Here is an 8,605-nt window from a genome sequence, read left to right as displayed (position 1 = left end):
AAAAGAAACAAAAAATATTAAACTATCATTTCAAAGCAATGGAATTGCAATAAAAGAAAGTAGATAATATTTTATAATCAATAAATAAAAAATATATATTTGATTGGAATAAAAAATTTATGCATAATCCTTTTGACGATAAATATTTTCAAATGGGCGGTTTTGTAGGTACGTATACATTTCTATAATTGTCAAGTCACTAACAATGAAACAACAATCACTAAGATCAACACTCAACGTGCATGAGGTTTTTTTATGGAAATACTTCATAAACCTTACATGAGCTGATCTTCAAGAGATTAGTCCTTGTGTCTCCCATAATATGAAAAATTTTGACTTGCACCCTTAAACTTATTATAGTTCAGCAATGCACATATAAATACGTAATGTGCGATAATAGATGCAGTAAAGTCGGACTACAATGTGACATATTTGAATGACCATTCACAAAATTAGTCTACTGATTTAGTAGACTAACAATAATGGTACCAATTAATTAATTTCATAAGTCATAAATTATAAATATCACATGCCACAAAATAAAAACATTAATGTTTAATAATAATGTGTAAAAATACATAAAATTAATCTTTGCTAGATCATATGATTTCAATAGTTTCCTACTTGGCCTAACACATTCTTATATTTATTACATGGGCAAAACTTTTGTAAAATAGATCGGCTAAGCATGATTTAGTTTGTTCTCTTTGAACATCTATTTATTTCTTTTTAAATTATATCTTAATATAATGATATCATCATTCTATATGCTTTGTACGGTAATGACAATTTAGATCTTTAATAATGTCTATAGCTAAATTAATGTAACAACAAAGTAGTAGGGGTTTCTCCATACAATCCATTGTCAAATAATTCACATAAGAATTTTTAAAAATACACGACTTTATTAATTGCGTAATTTCAAATTCACCTACCACTATTGGGCATTGTGTCTTTATTATCCATTGACAAATAACAAATAAAAAATCTTATAAAAATGGATATTATGTAAATCAAAATCATTCAATCACAAGTGTTACAGTTGGTTTTCTTTTAAATTAAAGTTTATTATTAATATATTTTTTTTAATTCTTCATTGTGGTATCAGAGCTAAAAACATCCTTAATTTTTTTCTCTTGCTTCATTACAGTGCTAGGATTGTTGTTGAATAATTTTAAAATGAGAATAAAATAAAAATCACCATTATAGTCACAAGAGAGTGAATGCATTAATTTCTTCAATATTCTTTTTAGCCTTAGTCATATCATATAGTTACTATAATTGGGTTCCTCCATGAAAAATAGATCATGAATAGAACAATATGATCCATCAAATATACACATACAAAGAAACTCAGTTCTCATATCATTGACACTTATAACTAAATATAGATTTTTTATTATCAACACATCCTCAATTAATGATCAAAATACTCAAAGATTTTTAATTGATTAAAACGATCTTTTATTTAAATAAATATGTAATTAACACATATATCATTGGATTTTAATCATAATCACTCATGTATTGATCTACATATTCACATAATAATCAAAATTTTTTAATTCTATAACGAGAATAAAATAAAAGTCACAATCAAAGTCACAAAGGAGTGAATGCATAAATTTCTTCAAGATTCTTTTAGTCTTAGCCCATTAGATATATCATGCAATCACCATCATTGGGTCTCTCCATATAAAATAGACTATGGATAAAATAATGTGATTTATCAAAGATACTCATACCGTAATTACTTTTACCTTGATCTTCACATTCATACAAAATCAGAGTTTCTCAGTTCTGTAACGAGAATAAAATAAAGGTCACAACCAAAGTCACGAGGGAGTGAATGCATTAATTTCTTCAAGATTCTTCTTAGTCTTAGCCTATTAAACATGTCTTGCAGTCACTATATTTGGGTATCTCCATATAATTACTCTCCATATGATGAAGGTCATATCATAATTCAATAATGCACATATAAGTACGTAATATACGATGATAGATGCAGTAAGTTGAGGATTACAATGTGACATATCTAAATGATCATTCACAAAATTAGTCTATTAATTCAATAGACTAACAATAATGGTACCAACTAATTAATTTCATAAGTCACAAACTATAAATATCACATGCCACAAAATAAAAACATTAATGTTCAATAATAATGTGTAAAAATACATAAAATAAATTTTTACTAAATCATATGATTTCAACAGTTTCCTACTTGGCCTAACACATTCTCATATTTATTTCATAGACAAAATTTTTTGTAAAATAGATAAGTTAAATTTGATTTAGCTTCTATTCTTTGAATATCTACTTAATTCTTTTTTAATTATATCTTAATATAATGATATCATCCTTCTATATGCTTTGTATGGTAATAACACTTCAGATCTTTAATAATATTTATAACTAAATTATTATCACAATAAAGTAGGAGGGGTTTCTCCGCAGAATCCATTATCAAATAATTCACACAATAATTTTTAAAAATACAATGCTTCATTAATTATATAATTTCAAGTTCACCTATCACTATTGGGCATTGTGTCTTTATTATCCATTGACAAATAACAATTAAAAATCTTATAAAAATGGATATTACTGAAATCAAAATCATCCAATCACAAGTGTTACGATTTATTTTTTTTAAATTAAAGTTTATTATTAATATTTTATTATAATTCTTCATTGTGGTATCAGAGCTAGAAACATCCTTAATTTTTTCCTCTTGCTTCATTACAGTGCTAGGATTGTTGCTGAACAATTTTAAAATGAGAATAAAATAAAAATTATCATTAAAGTCACGAAAGAGTGAATGTATTAATTTCTTTAAGATTCTTTTTAACCTTAGCCTATTAGACATATCATGTAGTCATCATAATTGGGTCTCTCCATGAAAAATAGATCATGAATAGAACAATGTAATCCATTAAAGATACATATATAAAGAAGCTTAGTTCTCACATCATTAACACTCATAACTAAATATAGATTTTTTATTATCAACACATCCTTAATTAATGATCAAAATACTTAGTGATGTTTAGCTGATTAAAGCAATTTTTTATTTAAATAAGTATGCAATTAACACTTATGTCCTTGAGTTTTAACCATAATCACTCTTGTCTTGATCTTCACATTCATATAATAATTAGAGTTTTTCAATTCTATAACGAGAATAAAATAAAAGTCACAATCAAAGTCACAAGGAAGCGAATGCATTAATTTCTTCAAGATTTTTTTTTTGCTTTAACCCATTAGACATGTCATGTAGTCACCATGATTAAGTCTCTCCATGTAAAATAGACTACGAATAGAACAATGTGATTTACCAAAGATACTTATATCATAATTACTTTTACCTTGATCTTCACATTCCTATAATAATCAGATTTTCTTAATTTTTTAATGAGAATAAAATAAAAGTCACAATTAAAGTCACGAATGAGTAAATGCATTAATTTCTTTAAGATTCATTTTAATCTTAGCCCATTAGACATATCATGCAATCACCATAATTGGGTATCTCTATATAAAATAGACTATGAATACAATAATGTGATTTATCAAAGACACTCCTACAAACTGACTAAATTTTCACACAATTGACACACACAGTTCAATCACTAAGATCTATTTATTAGAATACTTAATATTATTTAGCTGAGTCATCTTTTTTATTATAAATAATTAAGTGCATATTATATAAGTGATTTAATAGAACAATTTCTTTTTAGCCTTAGCTAATTAAACATGTCATGCAGTCACCAAAATTGGCTCTATTCATATAAAATAGACTATTTCAATAAAAAAATATATAAAATAGACTATTTCAATAAAAAAATATATAAAATAGACTACGAATAGAAAAATATGATTTATTAAAGATACTCATGTAAACTAATTGAATTCTTACACAATTGACACCCACAGTCCACCCACTAAGATTCATTTATTAGAATACCTAATGGTGTTTAGCTGAGTCATCATTTTTATTGTATAATATAAACTGCATATTATATAAGTGATTATAAAGTATTGACACTTATATTTCATCCATTAAGATTCATGGCTCAAATTATATTAAAAGGAAAGAAAATAAATAAATTTATTAACATATCAAATGTTAATGATAAGCATATGAGAAAAAAAAACTCTATCTTATGAATTTTACCATTTCGTTTTTCTTGAAGATAAAAAATCATTTCTTTTCAACTTCAGGCATGGTTGAATCCCTTTAGATGACTTTAAAGAGAGTCATTACCCCGAACAATTTTAATCTTTGCTCACAGAAACACCTGTATCCCTTAGTCATTTTCATATTTATGCCTGTTACTTACAGTATACAATCAATGCACCTTAGCTTTCATCCTAAAGATATTTTCTTCTCCGGATCTACTCTCAATCATTTATATTTCAAATGTTGTTTTACCAAAAATAAAAAATAAAGGTGTTTGATTGAATTCCTTTAGATAGATAAAGTTTATTATCCAATTTGGTAGATTGATAGATGAAAATGTTACTTTTCCATCAGGTCCAAGAGGAAAGGTGGTGGAGACTGTAAATCTAAGTATTTTAAATAAATGAAAGTGGGAAACAGTAAATTTGATGGAAGACTTAACTCTCAACCAAATTCTAAATAAGGACCTGATAAGGTTGGTATGGCAAGGGAAGTTTTCTCCTTGTATTTTCTTCATTATTTGGGGACTAGGTTATCCATGTGAATGCTTTCTTTTTACTATAAGATTTAGACAAAGAGGAGGAGAATTCGATTGAGGATGAGTATGCTTATTCGATTACTGTTAGTACACATTGGATGGTCGGCTAAAGTAAATCGACAAGTTATAAATGGGTCTAAAAATGAAATATGATCTCTTACATTCCACCATTTGAAGGTAGATCCAACTTTGAAAATGTCACCCTCTCCAATAAAGACATCCTGACCTACACTCATAATGGGTGTGATGAACATGTGGAGCCATTGTAGTCCACTATTATTGACAGAGAACAGTAGGACAACTATTCTATATTAGATTTGGCTACAGGAGAGATAAGTATTACTTATTTTCAAATGAATCGAACTTGATGGTGACAAGGTAGTCCATCATTATTGACAAGAAGAGAACTCTTTAAAGAAAGTGGAGGATGTAGTCATCAATTTTGAAGGGCTGATAAAAAAAATGTTGTTTACTTTTGAAAGTAGTTCTTTTCCTCGTAAAAATATTGTCTCTTCCTTTTAATGAGGGTGAGTTAGAACCAACAAGCAAGATTGTTATTATAAAGAAAAAGCCCACTAATTTTGAATTTAAAATCCATTATGAAGGTTTGGTAAAAAACCTGTGGGAAGACAGATGTAAATAGACCTAAATACATTTCGACATAGTAAATTCGCTCATATTTCAGTAGATTTGATGTAAATTACTATGGTAAATTGTAACCAAAATTATCCCCTTTTAGATTTCACTTTGAAAATTAGGGAATGGTTTCAGGTGCTAGGCAAGGAAATGGGCTAATCCTTATTTGCGAAGCTAGTTTTGGGATCTCGTTAATTTTATCTATTCTTATTAAGATTTTAAATCAGAGTCTGTTTTAGTTATTGGTCATGTTGGGCCCACTTATGTTCTAAATTTTCATTATTTCATACTGCTTTGTTGAGTGGGGTATGCCCCACTTAGTATATCTCTTTCCATTGTTGTGTCCCTTTGTTTAAGCATTTCAATTGCTATATATCTCCCCCTTTTCTTTCCTCCCTAGACCCCATCCCATATTTTTTCCCCCTTTGGCTGGTTGGGCATAACCATATGTAATCGAAATTAAAGAAAATTCAAAGATATGATGCGATTAAACACTTGATAAAGATTTCATTTTTTGCATCTTTGACAGCTTACAACTATCAGTTTGATTAGCAACAAAGAATTATCCATTGTTAGTAAAAAATAAAAATAAATAAAAACTTATCACTAATTCAGGCGAGTCACACAAGTCGGGTTAAAAAGATGAAAATCGTAACTATAAATCATGAAGACTCGTCCTATGTAAAAATTAATAAGACTCATTTCAAGTCACATTGACTCACAATAGAATCGTTAATCTTGATCGAATCATATAGAAATTTTTTATTTTGGTCAAAACTCCTAAGAGTCGAGAGAATGAAAGTTGGAATGAATTCTAATAAATCAATTAGAATGTTAGGAATTGGCACCCCATTAAATGACTTGTTGTCATGAGTCGGTGACCCTTATTACAGTTACAAATTTGAACAAAGCTTTTGGAAGCTTTCAGGTTAAACTCATCCAAAGAATTAATTCAATGGACCATTAAGGGATTTGTGTTCGTTGTTGACTTTGTTAATATTGTTAAATAGTTATCAAATTGAATTATTGTTTTATTGCGTCCCAAAATGGTGGGTCGATGAATTCAATAATGGATGTATGTCCCCGTTATGTATGGATGATGAGATTCCATTGATACAAAGTAAATTTCAATAAACTTATTGAACATTCTTATTGACTTGCATTAAGCAGAAATCGAACCTTCGAATTTGCCAATTATGAGTTAGGTATTTTAACCATTCAGCCATGATGCTTACACGGATCACCATACATCGTGAAATTGTTTCCTGTTATTTTCTTAATACATGTTCTCTATTTAAGTTTTTTCTGTTGATATGTTCTTTTGATTGTACATTGTTTAGTTATCTGTTTATTGCTGACCCTAACTATTGACTCCAGTCATTCTTATCAGCTTATGTCCTGGTATTTCTTTGTGGTATTTCCTAATTAAATTTTGCTAATAGTTCCTTAATTAGCTTATTCCCATCTTATCTTTCTATTCATCTCCAAGCAATTTTTTTATTATTATTAATTTTTAAGGGAAGTAAAATGTATATGCCATGACAGCCCTTTCTCCAGGACACTAAAGGCAAGCTTTTCAATATAATCACAAATTGATTTATCATTGAACTTTTATAAGATCCACCTCCATTTCTCTTTGAAATGGAAGTATTGCTCTTTGACAAAACCAACACTTATTAAGGACCCCCCATCCAAAAAAATCTTGAAAAGGAACAAGATAAGAGATGGTCCACATTTCCTTGAGAATTCCAACATGGATAACAATTAGAAATGATCAAAGTTCTTAATATTAGCAGATGGGATAATTTGTTTGGTTACAACCATACAGCCATACTTTTTTCCCCTTTTTATTTTTGATATTTTATCAATCTTTTATTTAGTGGGTGGGTTCTTATGTAATTTCACTTCCCCTCCTTACTCTCTACCTCTTCCTCTCCGCCTCCAACTCTCCCTCCCCTCTCTTCTCTGATACAATTTAAAAGGAACACAACATAGTTCTATTTTGTTTTTTTTACCCAATCGAAAAAAGAGAATACAATTTAAAGGGAACACAACATCTGACCCAGTCAAGGACAATAATTGAGATAGATAGGAAAAAAAAATCTGAATCATTTCACTGTGATACAATGACAAATTCCATTTATTCGGATTTGGAGATTGATTCATTTTCTTTTATTGTGGTGTTTGCTTTTCTTTGACCCTTTTGTTTGTTTGGGTACCACAACTCTTGAAATAAATTCAAGATATCAGTTCCTTCTCCAAAATAATAGTTGTCCAACAATCAATCCAATTGTTAAACCAGAGCAATCTTTTTGTTTGAAAATTGATGGTTGAGATCTTCTGTTATGTTACTCGTACATCATTTTAGATGTATCCTCGTCAAACATCATTGCCTTCCAATTAGAAATGTATTGGAACGGTAATTTTCTAGTAAAATTATTGAAAGAGAGGTCAATGACATGCAAGTTTGGAAAGGGAGAATCCGTTTGGGGGAGCAAATTTGTTAGACATCATAACAAGAACTTGCAACTCAGAGAGATTTTCTAACCAATAGGGAAAGGTATCATTCAATTGGTTGCCCGCAATATCTAACATCGCCAATTTCTTGCAGATGCTCAATGATCTTGGAACACTTCCTTAAAGCATATTTTCATTGAGCTTAAGTGTATGCAGATCGCATCCATTTTTGAAGGGAGGAATCGATCCATGTAATTTGTTGCTCTCTAAATTTAGTACCCCAAAAAGGTACTACCGAGGCATGATGGAATGGTGCCACTCAATTGGTTATTGGACAAATCCAAAATATCAAGATTTCTTGCAATGCAGATTGGAATTTGACCTGTGAGGCTATTTCCTGACAAGTTGAGTATTTTAAGTGCTTTCAAAATGCCAAAAGCATCTGGAATCTTTCCATTGAAGTTGTTGTTGGATAGATCCACCATGGTGAAAGTTGTTAAATTTTTTGGCATTTTCAAGTATAACCCCTTCTCCATAACTGAAATTGTGTCTTGATAATTGGTGGAAAGATTACAGGAGTAATGCAGTTCAGAAGTATCCTTATAAAACATCATCGCCTTTCAATGACAAATTTACTGCAATGGTAAATTTCTGGAAAAATTATTGAAAGAGATGCCAATGACATGTAGACTTGAGAAGGGAGAACCAGCCCGGGGGAGTTGAGCAGTGAGACTACCAAATTTGTTAGACCTCATGACAAGAACCTGCAACTCAGAGAGATT

Source organism: Macadamia integrifolia, chromosome 1 (genome assembly GCF_013358625.1).
Source record: "Macadamia integrifolia cultivar HAES 741 chromosome 1, SCU_Mint_v3, whole genome shotgun sequence".
Lineage (NCBI taxonomy): Eukaryota > Viridiplantae > Streptophyta > Magnoliopsida > Proteales > Proteaceae > Macadamia > Macadamia integrifolia.
Note: the sequence above shows the minus strand (reverse complement) of the source record.